Source organism: Neofelis nebulosa, chromosome 6 (assembly GCF_028018385.1).
Source record: "Neofelis nebulosa isolate mNeoNeb1 chromosome 6, mNeoNeb1.pri, whole genome shotgun sequence".
Lineage (NCBI taxonomy): Eukaryota > Metazoa > Chordata > Mammalia > Carnivora > Felidae > Neofelis > Neofelis nebulosa.
The window spans coordinates 57,712,507-57,728,107 of NC_080787.1; the positions used below are offsets into that span (position 1 = coordinate 57,712,507).

At 38.1% G+C, this 15,601-nt stretch overlaps 1 protein-coding gene and 1 pseudogene across 6 annotated transcripts in view; one reads left to right on the forward strand and one right to left on the reverse strand.

Annotated features, from left to right (window-relative positions):
* Positions 1-15,601, reverse strand: part of DST (dystonin) — a 496,251-nt gene that overhangs the window by 469,109 nt on the left and 11,541 nt on the right. The gene's annotated exons all lie outside the window — the stretch shown is intronic.
* On the forward strand, positions 9,326-11,465 carry LOC131514812 (nucleophosmin-like; annotated as a pseudogene).

Consider the following 15,601-nt stretch of genomic DNA (forward strand, 5'->3'; position numbering starts at 1 on the left):
CATGTGAATGTTTCACATGCAAAAATAAAACAAAAATTAAAATAAATAGGCAATTAACCACAAATACTGCCTAACTAAATCTTTAAGTTCTACAGAGAAGAGATACCAGCATACAAAAAGTTTTTCCGGTTACTTTTTTCCATTCTCCTAGTCCCATTACTAAAATCCCATGTGCAAAGCCAGAAAAAACAAACAAATAATAACAAACCCCATTTACCCTTTGATTCTATGCACAAGTATAGCAACTCTCAGGAAAATGCAGGTATAGCCAAAGAAGAGAAAAAAGAAAACATCAACACTAACTTCAGTGAATGACAAATTTCTCCGCAAATGATACTTCACTACAAGATGAAGGGAGGAAAGAGCGTTCCACAAAGGCAAGGGTAGGTCTTATTCAATCTGATTTTATTCCACTTAAGCTTCTGACAGAAAGGCCTCTCTCAGTCAGTTGAGTTCACTCTTCTAGTAAGACCGAGCCCTTCAGAATTCTTGGCCCAGAGTAAACTGCCCTCCAGGCTCTGGTGGTTCCTGGATGGATGAGGAAAACAGGGAAGGGAAGTGGTGGATGAGGAAAACAGGGAAGGGAAGTGGTGATGGTTTCAGAACCTCTGGCCTCATCTCATAAATCTCAGTACCCAATCCAGGAGCCTGTGTCATATCCTGGTTTTGCAGGGCTCTGATTTGGGGATCTACTAAAGTAGTTGCAGCAAAGGTATCAATTAGCTAGATTTCAGCTGCTAGAAGGATTTAAAGCAAGAGCTAACAAAATTGAAGGGGCAGCTTGAAGGAAACCCAAGCATATCTCCTTCCCTTTTACAGGTGGCCCCTCAAATGTACCGAACGGTTGTTTGAAAACACAGAAGAAATAAAATGTGCAAAGTCACACTGAGAGACTTAGGTTTCTGGCCTGGAAACTGAAATATAAAATTAAAAAATCCTTAGTTATAGCTCCCCTTTTGTATACAATTTTGAAGTAGAGTTCCAGAATTCCATACATTTTCCTTACTTTTGCTTTTTTTTTCCAAATAATAAAAGACTACACATAGGGTTAAAATTGGTGAGCATCCATTTGAGACTAAGAATCAACTCTTGCCTCACATGATTTTTTTATCTTTGCCTGAAGTTCATTAGCTGAATAAAACTTAATTTCCTTATCACCATCATTAGTATTTCCAATGTTCGTTCATGTATATAAAAAAATACCCAAAAAAGCAGTAAAATATCCAAATAATTGCACAAATGCTGAACAAAGACGTTAATATTGCTGAAACTGGTTAGTCAGGCCTCTCTCAAAATATTCCTTTGTCAAGATTGAATGACATAATCCGAAACCCTGGCATGAAAACCTATTTAGTGATGGCATTAATATACTATATGAAAGGGAAGGTTATACACAGTCAGAAATCTGAACAGACAAAGCAAGCCTTTCTATTGTGGAATTCAAATATCAGACACTTCCTGCTGTCTCCCTGTCAATCTTTTATAACCTGGAATGAATTAAGCTGAAGTGATTATCCTCTAATTATATCTAGCTGCATTCTTCAGTATGGAAATGACATTCTGATGGGAGGTGAAGATAGAAGTTTGGGGAAGAAAGGCAAAAGGGATTTTAGAAGCTGAGGGGAATTCAGGGGTAAGGCAAGCCCAGGTGAGACGCTGAAGAAAGTGTTCCGAGAAGCCAACAAACAGGCACCTGGAGGAGCAGAAGAATGAGAAAAAGGGAAGAGGGAAAACAGCAGAACCAAATTTCAACTACTCTGTGTTTTCTCAAATATGCCCTAGTGACTCCAATTACTTTACCCACTTAAGCCCACTCATCCATTCATCAAATATTTACCAAACATCAAATATTCAACAAATAGTAAGTACCCATTCTGTGCCACACACCACACAAGGCTGTGGAGACAAGATAAAAACTACAGTTGACCCTTGAATAACATAGGTTTGAACAGCGCAGGTCCACACGCAGATTTTTCTTTTTTACATTTTTATTTAAATTCCAGTTAGTTAACACAGGGTAATGTTAGTTTCAGGTATACAATACAGAGATTTAAACACTTCCATACAACCCCCAGGGCTCATCACAAGTGCACTCCTGAATCCCCATCACCTATTTCACCCATTCCTCCCCTTTCTTCCCCTCTAGTAACCACCAGTTTGTTCTGTATAGCTAAGAGTCTGTTTCTTCTTCTTCTTTTTTTAATGTTTTTTTATTTTTGAGAGAGACAGAGACAGAGCGCAAGTGGAGGAGGAGCACAGAAAAAGGGAGACACAGAATCTGAAGCAGGCTCCAGGCTCCTAGCTGTTAGCACAGAGTCCAACGCAAGGCTCAAACTCATGAACCACGAGAGCATGAGCTGAGCTGAAGTAGGACGCTCAACCGAAGAAGCCACCCAGGTGCCCCAAGAGTCTGTTTCTTGGTTTGCGTTCCTCTCTCCTTTTCCCCCCCCTTTGTTCATTTGTTTTGTTTCTTAAATTGCACATATGAGTGAAATCATATGGTATTTGTCTTTCTCTGACTGACTTATGTTGCTTAACATAATACTCTCTAGCTCCATGAATGTTGTTGCAAATGGCAAGATTCTGTACTTTTTTATGGCTGAGTAATATTCCATTGTGTATATACCACATCTTCTGTATTCACCCGTCAATCCATGGACACTTGGGCTGTTTCCATAATTTAGCTTTTGTAATAATGCTGCTATAAACATCAGGGTGCATGTATCCCTTAGACTTAGTATTTTTGTATTCTTAGGGTAAATACCTGATAGTGCCTTTGCTGGACCATAGAGTAGTTCTACTTTTAACTTTTTGAGGAACATCCATATTGTTTTCCATAGTGACCACACCCACCAACAGTACAAGAGGTTTCCCCCTCCTCCACATCCTCGCCAACACCTGTTGTTTCTTGAGTTGTTGATTTTAGCCATTCTGACAGGTTATACAATTTTGTTTTGTTTTTTATATACAGCACAGTACTATAAATGCATTTTCTCTTTCTTGAGTTTTCTTAATAACATTTTTTCTATGTTACTATAAGGATACAGTATATAATACATATAACATACAATATATGTGTTAATCAACTATTTATTTTATTGGTAAGGCTTCCAGTCAACAGTAGGCTATTAGTAGTTAAGTTTTTGGGGGGAGCCAAAAGTTATACGTGGATTTTCAACTGCTGTGGGGGTTGATGTCCCAACCCCTGCATCAAGGGTCAACTGTACAGAGCACCTGCCTTAGGAAGACAGATGTGTAAATCCCTACACCTAGTCCCACAGAGGAGAATGTTTGAGAGAATTAAGTGGGGATTGTGAGATAAAGGAAGGGAAAAGGTGATGTTTAGTCCTCGTTTTTAAGTATGAGTAGGAGTTCGCTCCACACACACAAAGAGTAGAGGAATTCCGGCACTGGGAAAAGTAGGAACACACAGAGGAGGACAGGGAACATTAAACAGCTGGGCCTTGTTTGTGTTTAGGTAATGTACGCATTAGAGGTAGGGTGGAGCTGAGTCTGAGAAAGGGTATACTAATTCCGTAAGCAATGGGAAGCCATTAAGCAAAAGGTGTGGAAGATCAGATCTGATTATACTGTTACTAGCTATACTATACTATACTATACTAGCTAACTCTGCTAACAGTACAATAAAAGGTAAACTGCAAGCCAGAACCAAGGAGACTGGATAACAGACTATTTTAGGAGCCAGTTCCTACACTGTCTCTGGCTTATGAACTTTACATTTGTCACCATTGCATTTTATTTCATTAGAGGCTCATCTTCTCTGTTATTACCCTTACCGAGTGATTTACAATTTATGCTCCAAACACATACATTTTTAAGAGTGAATGGGAGCACTAATCAGGTGGGATATTAAAGCAATAGACATAAACTCAAACTTTCCACGGCAAAGAAGGTGATAAAATCTCTCCATCACTGGGAGTTATGAGCATAACACATATTTTGATCCTAGAAAAATGGCAACTCTTGACTTCCCATTTACTTTTTGGGTTTTTTTAATTACTTTTTGGTATGCTCTGAGTTTACAAACTCTAGCATGTTGGCTATAAATGGTTCATCTCAGCTGGAGGCTAGTTTACTAATTTATTGATCAACAGCCCACGAGCTGTCTCACTGTGGCACACATATAGTCTCTGTTATCAAAATGGAAAGATCACCCTTTTTGACTATCCCGGGTTGGTTGCCCTTGCAAAGGAGGATGCCTCCAGGCTGGCCCTTCCAAGGTCAGTTAACCTGCACTCAGGAAACATAATTTGAATACTAACCTTAAAAAGCATAATTAGGAAACTATATTTGCTTACAGAAAATCAATACAGGATATTCCAAGGCCAAATATTGACATCCACTAAAAGACTTTCCTACTGTTTCTTTTTTTTTTTCCTATTTCTTTGAACAATATAGATAACAAAGAATTATCAAATATATCTAAAAAGAATTTTTTTTTAGTTTCCTGGATTATTCCCATACACTCTTGCTATCAGTTTGGCAGTATCTGTTTTTCTAAGCTACACACACTAGTTCAGCTTTAATTAAAAGGCCTGTTGCCATAGTTTCTCAGAGAACAGCTCAAGGCATGCTTGAGTCCATTATTTTCTTGAGGTTTCTAGAGAAATTATAATGTAGCAGTAGCCAGCCAAAATTTCCTAATTTTACCTCCCACCCAGCACAGCATATGATTCAGACATATAGCTAGATATTCTAAATATTTTAAGAGAGTCTAAACAACTAAGAATGTTATTTAAAATTCACCCTTTGGTTTCTTCTGTTCTGCCACATCAGTATTGTAACCAGCAGACTACAGCTAAAAGAGCAGACCAAGGGGGAATTCAGCCCCTCAGTCTGCACCTGACTGCACCTGTGGAAAACACCAGCACATTTTTCTTTCTAATAATAATGGACAAAATGCACTATATTTACAAGTTATAATAATCATATGGCTTCATATATTCTAATAACTCAGAAATTTAAATTCCAATATGCTTGAAAATGACCTCTCAGAAAATAGATTAAATATTGTAAATTCACTCATTTAAGAATTTCAAAAATTAATAAGTGGAGCTCAGAGATCCATATTTCTTAAAGCTAAAACTTGATCCCATCTGAATCCCATCTTGTTTTCAGATGGCAGTTATCACCGTCTGTAAGTCCTAAAGAGCAAGCTCAAAGGTTGCTCTGAGCTTTCAAGGTTAAAAAATGTGAATTAACATTGATCCCTATGAATCTTAGAAAAGGCAAATGCCAGTTCAGCTTGCTCTAATTCAGCCCCATTCCTCTGATGGGTAGCTATGAGCATGGACTATGCAGGTAAAAGGACCAGAGTTGGAATTTCAACTTGGAACAACCTCTGTAGGACCTTAGGCAAGTGATGATTAAATGAGATACAACATATGTAAAGATAGGAAAGCTCTCAGGAAATGGCAGCTATTATCATTTCCCCATCTCTGACCCAGGATGTGGGGCAGGATAAGATCTCACTATTTCCAGGAAAGCCTAAAATCGCCCTGCTCTTTTTGACTATCAATTTAAGAGCTAATATAAACTACTTGATTACTGATTTTCTTCAACTCAAATATTACATAGATCATTTGACTTCCTCATTCTCTAACACTAAGCATCCTTTTATTCTCTTTTTTCTATACAAGATGGACAGATTCTAAAAAGTATCTGAGAGATAGTAGGGCCATATTTCCAGCCAGGAGTATAAGGAAGTAAAAAAATTCCCTATGCATGTTAGATTTGTAGGTACTTGCTAATGAAAAAATGCAGGGTGAATGAATGAAGTTTCCATTCATCACAGCTATGTCTCTTTATGTTTCAATCGATAGGTTTATATATTTTAAAAAATCACATACATGTACTATTTTCATGGATCCTCAGAATATCCTTCAAAAAGAACAGTTATTACTATTTCTGGTTTACCAAAGAAGAAAGTAAGCATTGGCAATATTAAGTGATTTATGCTAGGGAAGCTAAAGAATGGGACTTGTCCTTAGGTCTTTTTTATTTTTTTAAACATTTGTTCATTTATGAGAGACAGCACAAGCAGGGTAGGGGTAGAGAGAGGGAGACACAGAATCCGCAGCAGGCTCCAGGCTCCAGGCTCCAGGCTCCAGGCTCCAGGCTCCAGGCTGTCAGCACAGAGCCCGACTCGGGGCTCAAACTCACAAGCTGTGAGATCATGACCTAAGCCAAAGTCAGACACTTAACCGACTGAGCCACCCAGGCACCCCTGTCCTTAGGTCTTTTAACAACTAAGTTGGGATCATTTCCACTATACCACTTGACTTCTGCAGCCCCATTACTGCAGCATGGTAAAGACAAGCAGAGACACATTGCCCCAGGGAGTTTTTGTAGCCCCATATATTCCCTGAATATGTATGTCTTCACTGTTAAACAAACTTGGAGCCCATCAGCGTCCATGCTGTAAGTAAAAGATGTGAGCTAGAATTTCCAGTTGTACACTATAGATTGAGAATAACTTTATGAATTACTATCTCTCCAAGCATTACTGATAATATACAGGAAGTTATCTACAACATCTCACACCTGAACCATAGTGGAAATTAAAGCTCAACTCACCTCACCCTGCCAAAGGCATTATCCAGGACACATTTTTACCTGGCAGAGATTTTTGAAAATTATCCCAACCATAACTAGACAAAGATACCTGGTTATCTTAGTGCAGGACTTCTTTTTTTTCTTTTTTTAATTATTATTTTTTTTTTTTTTTTAGAGAGCAAGCACAAGCAAGGGGAGGGGGCAGAGGGAAAGAGACAAAGAATCTTAAGTAGGCTCCACACTCAGCATGGAACCCACACAGGGCTAGATCCCACGACCCTGGGGTCATGACCTGAGCCAAAATCACAAGTCTAGACACTCAACTGACTAAGCCACCCAGGCGCCCCAATACTGCAGGATTTCTTAACTGGAATCTATCTCTGCCCTAGGAATTCACACATGAGCATTTATTAAAAGGGCCTCCTTAGTCACTTCAAAGTATATGCAAACGTATATGTCTATGTATCCCTAACATTTCTGGAGATATAGACCATAGATTTCATCAGATTCTTACAATGTCCCTCAGAAGTTGAGATGCCACAAGAGGACTTCAGAACAGTAGAAATAGACCTCATGATTATAAATTAATTATTAAACTTTTAAGTTTCTTTTTTCATTGCAAATTTCTGTTATATTACATCACTTTTGAAAAGCCAGACAGTTTTGGGGCGCCTGAATGGCTCAGTTGGTTAAGCATCCATCTCTTGATTTCAGCTCAGGTCATGATCTCACGGTTCACAGGAGAATTGGGCTCTGTGCTGACAGTGTGAAGCCTGCTTGGGATTCTCTCTCCTGTCCCTCCCCTCCACTTGCTCTATCCTTCAAAATAAAGGAACTCAAACAAACAAACAAACAAACAAACAAACAAAAACTAGGTAGTTTCACCAAATCTTCTCAAATATATTTGGGATTCCTTTGGAATGCCCTTTAGCAGCTTTTAAAACAAAAGGCAGTTAGCTACACTCTACATCCGTCTGAAATGCTTGAAAATGTCTGCTTCCTCCTCCATACAGTTCACTGCAGAAGGGGTAGTGGCAGGAATTTACTTATTTAACGTTTGTTAATGATTCTCCAGAGTTGGTCAGTTAGTTACTTAAAGCTTGTTAATGGTCTACTGCCTAATTCATAATGTGAGAATTCTATTCTCTGTGTAAATAACTTCAATAACATGATAAAATGTATATTGTTTTCTCCAAAATCTGAGAGGTATTCTTTAATCTCAGTCTATTTCGTTTCCGGAAATTAGAAGGAAATCTAGAGAACACATCACTCTGGAGAATGATGAGATTGATCAGAAAAGAAAAGAAACTTTTCCAAATGAAAACATATTAAAGTTAAGTTACTAAAAATTCTGTATAATGATTAAATAAATGGAATCTGCAGTGTTACATGAGTTATACGTAGCAATACACACTTCATTTTAGATGGCAAAATTCTACAAGATTTTCCAAAAAACAAATAAATAAAAGGGAGAAAAGCAACAGGCTTAAGGTGGAAGGAGGATAGACAAATTAAAAACATATCAGGGTTTTGAGTACAGTAAAGTAGAATAAGCATATGTCTCCCCTTGAACACAACTATATAACTGAACAGAATGCACAGAGCAACTAGCTATCTGAGGATTCTGAAAAGCAACTAGTAACAAGGAACTTGAAGTAAAACTGCCAGAACTCGAAGTATCACCAAACTAATCATGAGTTTGCCATTTTTCGTCTCCAGTATCCCCCAGACTGAATGCAATGCAGCTGCACACCCTGAAACCCAGAGCTAGGTACTGAGGATCGGAGAGAGAGAACTCCAAGAGAAGACCCCTTATTCTGACTTGCAGAGTGAGGAAGGGAGTGCAAAAATCCCCCCCCCCATTTTCTCTCCTAACTTCCAGCCCTCAAGCAATCCCACTGGCAGTGACATTAGAAGTCCCAAAAGAATAGGAACTAAAACTCTTAGGAAGGAAACCTTCCTCTCTGATCCCAAGAGAGTGGGGTCAACTCTCACCACTTTATATTCTGTGTTCCTGCCATTTAGCCCTGGATGCAGGCACAGTCACAGAAGTGTGCAACAGAACACACACTTTTTTAATGAAAGCCCCAACTTTCTGACCAGATAGAAGAAAAAAGAAATCTGAAAGCACTGCCAACTATACAGAAAGACAAAGAACTAAAGGGGAATACTATTAAGCCAACAAATTAGACAATTTAGGTGAAATGAACAAATTCCTACAAAGATACAAATGATCAAACGGACTCAAGAAGAAATAGAAAATTTGAGTAGGCATATAAAAAGTAAAGAAATTGAATATTTAATTTTAAATTGACAACTTAAAATAGTCCCACAGAGAAAACACCAGCCTCACATGGCTTCACTGATGAACTCTACTAATATTTAAAAGAATATCAATAATTCATATAAAATAAAGAAAAATTCTAAATGGATCAGAGACTACATGTAAGAATCAAAACTCTAAAATTTCCAGAAAAAAAATAACAGAAAATTTTCATGACTCTAGGAGGCAAAGAATTCTTAGATATGATATCATAAAGGAAAATAATTGACAAATTAGACTTAACAAAAAAATTAAAATTTTACACTTAAAAAGGTAGCACTAAATAAATGAAAAGACAAACCACAGACCATAAGAAAACATTCACAAATTTTATGTCTGTTAAAGGACTTATATCCAGATTATACAAAGAACTCTTACAAGAAGACACAGAACCCAGCTTAAAAATGGGCAAAGATCAGCCCTGGTATGAGTCACCCTGTGTGGCTATTCTCTGGAGCAGCAGTCCTTTATCTCCATCTACCTTCTCTCCTACCTGCATATGGACTGAAGCCCCAGAACTATCTTTCCAGGTATGAACTACAAGCTGACAAAAATTATCAGTTTAAGATGGATAATGATGAAAATGAACACCAGTTATCTTTAAGAATGGTCAGTTTAGAGACCAGTGCAAAAGATGAACTGTACAATCATGTATTTGATAAGGCATTAATATCCAAAATATATAAAGAACTGAAACAACTCAAGAGAAAGAAAACAACCCAATTAAAAAATAGGCAGATCTGAACAGAGAGCTTTCTTTTCTTGTACCTATAATCCCATTTATATGTGGAATCTATAACAAAATGAAACAAAAGATCAAACTCATAAACACAGAGAACAGATTGTGGTTGCCAGAGGAGGAGGAGTGGAGGATAAACAAAATATGGGAAGGGGTCAAAAGATGCAAACTTACAGTTATAAAATAAATAAGCCAAGGAGAGGTCATACACAACCTGGGGACTATGGCTGATAATACTGTATGGTATATTTGAAAGTTGCTCTGACAGTGAATCCTAAAAGTTTTCATCATAAGAAAAAAACTTTGTAACTATGTGTGGTGATGGATGTTAATTAGACTTATTATGGTGATCATTTCACAATATATATAAATATTGAATCATTATGTTGTACACCTGAAACTAATATGTTGTATGTCAATTGTCTTTCAATTTAAAAAAATCAAATTAAGAGGCACCTGGGTGACTCAGTTGATTAAGCATCTGACTCTTGATCTCAGCTCAGATCTTGATCTCAGGGCCTTGAGTTCAAGCCTGGCACTGGGCTCCGTGCTTGGCATTATGCCTACTTAAAAATAATAAATAGAGGACTCTTGGGTGGCTCAATCAGTTAAGCATCTGACTTTGGTTCAGGTTATGATCTCACAGTTTGTAGGTTCCAGCATTGTGTCGGGCTCTGAGCTGACAGCTCAGAGCCTAGAGCCTGCTTCAGATCTGTGTCTGCCTCTCTCTCTGTCCCTCCCCCACTCATGTGCTGTCTCTCTCTCTCTCTCTCTCAAAAAATAAACATTAAATAAGTAAATAATAAAATCAAGTTAAGTCATTAATCTGTTCCTCTACACAATTGATTTATTTTGAGCACATTATATAAATGTTTGATTCTTAAATGTAGGACATAACCCACTGTTCATTATTTTTGTTAAATCCTATATAGCCTTTTACCTTTTCATTGGTATGTTTCATTCATTTATATGTATGTGATAATAAATATATCTGATCTTCAGTCTAAAAAAAAAAGATGAATTGTACAATGTTGACGCAGAGACAAGGAATTATGAAGGCAGCCCAATTACAGTAACACTGACAACTTTGAAAATGTCTGTACAGTCAATGATTTCCTTTGGGTGCTTTGGCATAACACCACCTGTGGTCTGTGCTTCAAGGCTGTGCATTTCTGTGGATAGCATTTAGTACTATGTAGGAAGATGCACAGTCAGAAGATGAAGAGGAGGAAGATGTGAAACTCCTAAATATACCTGGAAAGCGATCTGCCCCTGGAAGTGGTAGTAAAGTTCCACAGAAAAAGGTAAAACTTGGGGCGCCTGGGTGGCTCAGTCGGTTAAGCGTCCGACTTCAGCTCAGGTCACGATCTCACAGTCCATGAGTTCGAGCCCTGCGTCAGGCTCTGGGCTGATGGCTCAGAGCCTGGAGCCTGCTTCCGATTCTGTGTCTCCCTCTCTCTCTGCCCCTCCCCAGTTCATGCTCTGTCTCTCTCTGTCCCAAAAATAAATAAACGTTAAAAAAAAAAAAAAAAAAGAAAAGAAAAAGGTAAAACTTGTTGCTAATGAAGATGATGATATGATGGAGAGGAGGAGGAAGATGATGATAATGATGATGATTTTGATGAGAGAGCTAAAGAGAAAACCCCAGTAAAGAAATCTATATGAAATATTCCAGCCAAAAATGCACAGAAATCAAACCAAGAATGGAAAAAACTCAAGACCATTAATACCAAGATCAAAAGGTTAAGAATCCTTCAAAAAAACAAGAAAAAAAAAACAAACCTTAAAACACAGAGAGGACCTACTTCCATAGAAGACATTAAATAATGCAAAATGCAAATAAGTTCAGAAAAAGGTAGTTATCTTCCCAAAGCGGAAGCCAAAGTCATCAATTATGAGAAGAATTGCTTTGGATGACTGGCCAGGTGGCATATTCAAGATCTCTGGCAGTGTAGGAAATCTATTTTTTTTAATGTTTATTTATTTTTGAGAGAGGGCAAGCACTAGCCAGTGAGGGGCTGAGAGAAGTGGTTACAGAGGATCTGAAGCAGGCTTTGCTCTGACAGCAGCCTGATGCTGGGCTCGAACTCAACTCAAGATCCGTGAGATCATAACCTGAGCCAAAGCCAGCCCCTTAACTGGCAGAGTCACCCAGGCGCCCCTGAGGAAGTCTCTTTTTAAACACTTTTTTAATGTTTATTTTTGACAGAGAGACAGAGCATGAGCGGGGGAGGGGCAGAGACAGAGAGGGAGACACAGAATCCGAAGCAGGCTCCAGGCTCTGAGCCGTCAGCACAGAGCCCAACGCGGGGCTCGAACCCACAGACCGCAAGATCATGACCTGAGCCAAAGTGGCACACTTAACTGACTGAGCCACCCAGATGCCCCAGGAAGTCTCTTTTTAATAAACTAAACACTTTGTTAAAATTCTCCCATCTTATTTCACTGCTGTGAAAGTTTCTATCTGGCTGTCCTTTTTATGATGCAGAGTGAAAACTTTCCCTACTATGTTTGATAAATGTAGTCCAGGTTCCATTGCCAAGACTGTGTTGTCCAAAATGCCTGTTTAATATTTTTTTAAGTAGGTTTCGCACCCAGTGCAGAGGCCAGAGTGGGTCCTGAACCTACAACCCTGAGATCAAGACCCAAGCCAAGATCAAGAGTTGGATGCCTAACTGACTGAGCTATTCAGGCACCCCCAAAATGCCTGTTTAATTTTTAAAGATGGAAGTCCATGCTTTGCTTGGTTTTAAGTATGTATGGAATGTTACAACAGGATATTGTAGTAGTGGTGGTCAGACAAATGGAAATGGTGGGAGACAAAAAAATACAGGTGAAATATTCAGTATTTTAATAAAATAATAAAAATTAAAATGGCCAGGGTGCCTGGGTGGCTCAGACAGTTGAGCGTCCAATTCTTGATTTTGGTTCAGGTCATGATCCCACCACATGGGATTGGAATTCTCTCCTTGGGATTCTCTCTCCCTTTCTCTCTACCCCTCCTCTGCTCTCACTCTCTCTCTCTCTGTCTCTCAAAATAAATAAATACACTTTAAAAAATAATGTAAAATAAAATAAAAATGGCCAAAGATTTGAACCATATGAACATGAAAAGATGCTCAAAATCATTAGTCATCAGGGAAATGCAGATTAAATTTGTAGAATACCACTTCAGACCCACTAGAATGGCTATAATTAAAAGGGCAGACAATAATAAGTACTGCCAAGGATGTGAAGATACTAGAACCCTCATACATTGCTGGTGAGAATATTAAATTGTATAGCCACTTTGGAAAACAGTTTGACAATTTCTTTAAAAATTAAACATAATTTTATCATATAAATAAGCAATTCTACTCCTAGGTATCTACCTAAGATAAATGAAAACATATGTCCACACAAAGATTTTAAGCAAATATTCATAGCAGCATTATTTATAAACAGCTAAAAACTGAGCGGGGGGAATTCAATGTCCATTAACTGGTGAATGGATAAACAAAGTGTGGTATATTCATAGAATGGAAGCTAATCAGCAACAAAAATGAACAACAAAGTACTAAAATATGCTACAACATGGATGAACCTCAAAAACATTAAGCTACATGAAAGAAGCCAGAGGCAAAAAGACTATATGTTATATGATTCTACTTATATTCAATGTCCAGAAAAGGCAAATCTATAGATACTGAAAGTAGATCAGAGGTTTTATGGGGTGAGGGGTGGGTTGGGGAGCCTAGGTGGCTCTGTTGGTTGAGTGTCCAACTTCAGCTCAGGTTGTGATCTTGAGGTTCATGAGTTTGAGCCCTGCGTCAGTCTCACTGCTGTCAGTGCAGAATCTGCTTCAGATCCCCCATCCCCTTCTCTCTCTGCATCTCTCTCTCTCTCTCTCTCTCTCTCTCTGTCTCTCTCAAAAATAAACATTAAAAAAAAAAAAAGAACCACTATAGGGTGAGAGGTGAGAAAAGGAATTAAATGCAAACAGGCATGAGAAATCTTTCTGAGGTGATGGAAAATATTCTAAAACTGGAAATTATATGTCAAAAAATGTTGAAAAATTAAGCCAGGGCTAGAAATTTCAGGTGGAAGTAATTTACATATATATGAAATCTGAGATATTGGAATAGGCTGTCCAGGGAAAACAATAGAAAAACCTTAAAATGAGTGCTTTGAGGAGTGTAGTACACAAGCAAACCAGAGAGAAATCAAAAGATTACCTATGGTAGATTGCAAATGTGACCACAATTCTCTGCATCAGGACTCTTATCTCCCCCATTCCCTGTGACCTGCCATGGCCAAAATAATGTGCGAACAGAGGCACTACATATGTTCAGAGCCTAGACCTCAAGAGGCTTCGCTTATTCCACATCTGGAACCCAAATCTAGCCACAAGTGAACCAACTTGGGTTGCCTTATGGAAGAGGAGAGACCTGTCGAGGAAAACTGAATGTGCCTGAGGCAGACCAAAGACACAGGAGTTCTGGCTGCAATGAGCCAAGCCTGACTCAGATCAGAACCACTGCCCAGCCAGGCACAGCCCAAACTGTCAATCTCTACCTCCTAGGCACAGAAATAGAAAAGGGGTCAATGAGATTGACTCAGGTCTGGGAATTGTCAAAGTCACTGGTGGCAGAGCAAGTCACTGCAAGAGCAAAGTGAGAATAACAGTAAAAACTTCTTTATACAGTCAGCTAAGGGTCTGTACTCAGCAGAAGGGCAAGTGAAGTTAAGTCAGATAGGCTGAAAGTTAGGAGAGACTGAGACCAGAGGTCTTGATGAAGGTAAGGCAGAAACTCATCAGGAATATGTGATGAAGTACAGAGAAAGGAGGTTGTGTAATCAGAGATATTTCAGAATTCAAGATCTGGGAGTTACAGCAGTTCTAAGACATGATGAAATATGCTCAGGATGGAAAACTAAAGGCTATATATAGACATTTGTCCATTTCATCTTCATTGTCAAGTTGTGTAGAATAAAACTGTATAGAATATTCTCTTAGTCTTTTAATGTCTGTGGGTTCTATAGTTATAAACTCTCTTCCATGTATCACAACAGTGATTTTTGTTTTTCTCTTGATCAGTCTAGCTAGACATTTAAATACTTTGTTTATATTTTCAAAGAACCAACTTTAACTTTATTTTCTCTGTTGTATGTTTTTTTCTCTATTTCATCCATGTCTGCTCTTTATTATTTCCTTCCTTCTACTTACCTTGTGTTTACTTTGTCCTTTTTATCCCTTAGCTACTTAAAATTGAAAATTTGTTAAGATTTTATCTTTCCTCTTTTCTAATATAAGCAGTTAAAGCTATATGTTTTCCTCTAAGCACTGCTTTGGCTGCATCCCACTATTTTGAGACATTGTGTTTTCATTACCATTTAGTTCCAAATATTTTATGGCCCAGAATATAGTCTGCCTTTGTGAATGAGTCATGTGAGTATGATGTTCTATAAGTATCAGTTAGTTAATGATAGTTGATGGGGTTAGTAACATCACCTATATTTCTATTGATTTACTCTATGCATATTCCATCAATTGCTGAGAAAAGAATGTTAAAATCATCAAGCATGATTACAAAATTGTCTATTTCTCCCTCTATATTTTTTTAAGATTTTATTTTTTTTAAGTAATCTCTACACCCACCATGGGGCTTGAACTTATAACCCTGAGATCAAGAGTCACATGCTCTACTGACTGAGCTAGCCAGGTGCCCCTAAAATTACCTCTAAAGTTGGTAATTTTTACTCCATGTATTTTGAGGCTCTATTATTAAATACATACATGATTATGTCTCCCAGAACATTTAGCCCTTTTATCATTATGGAACATCCCTCTTTACCTATCTCTATTTGCCTTGATACCTATTTCATCTGATATTAATATGGCCACTGTGACGTTCTTTTCATTATCATATGTATCATTTATTTTTTCCATCCATTCACTCTCAATCTAACTGGGTCTTTAAGTA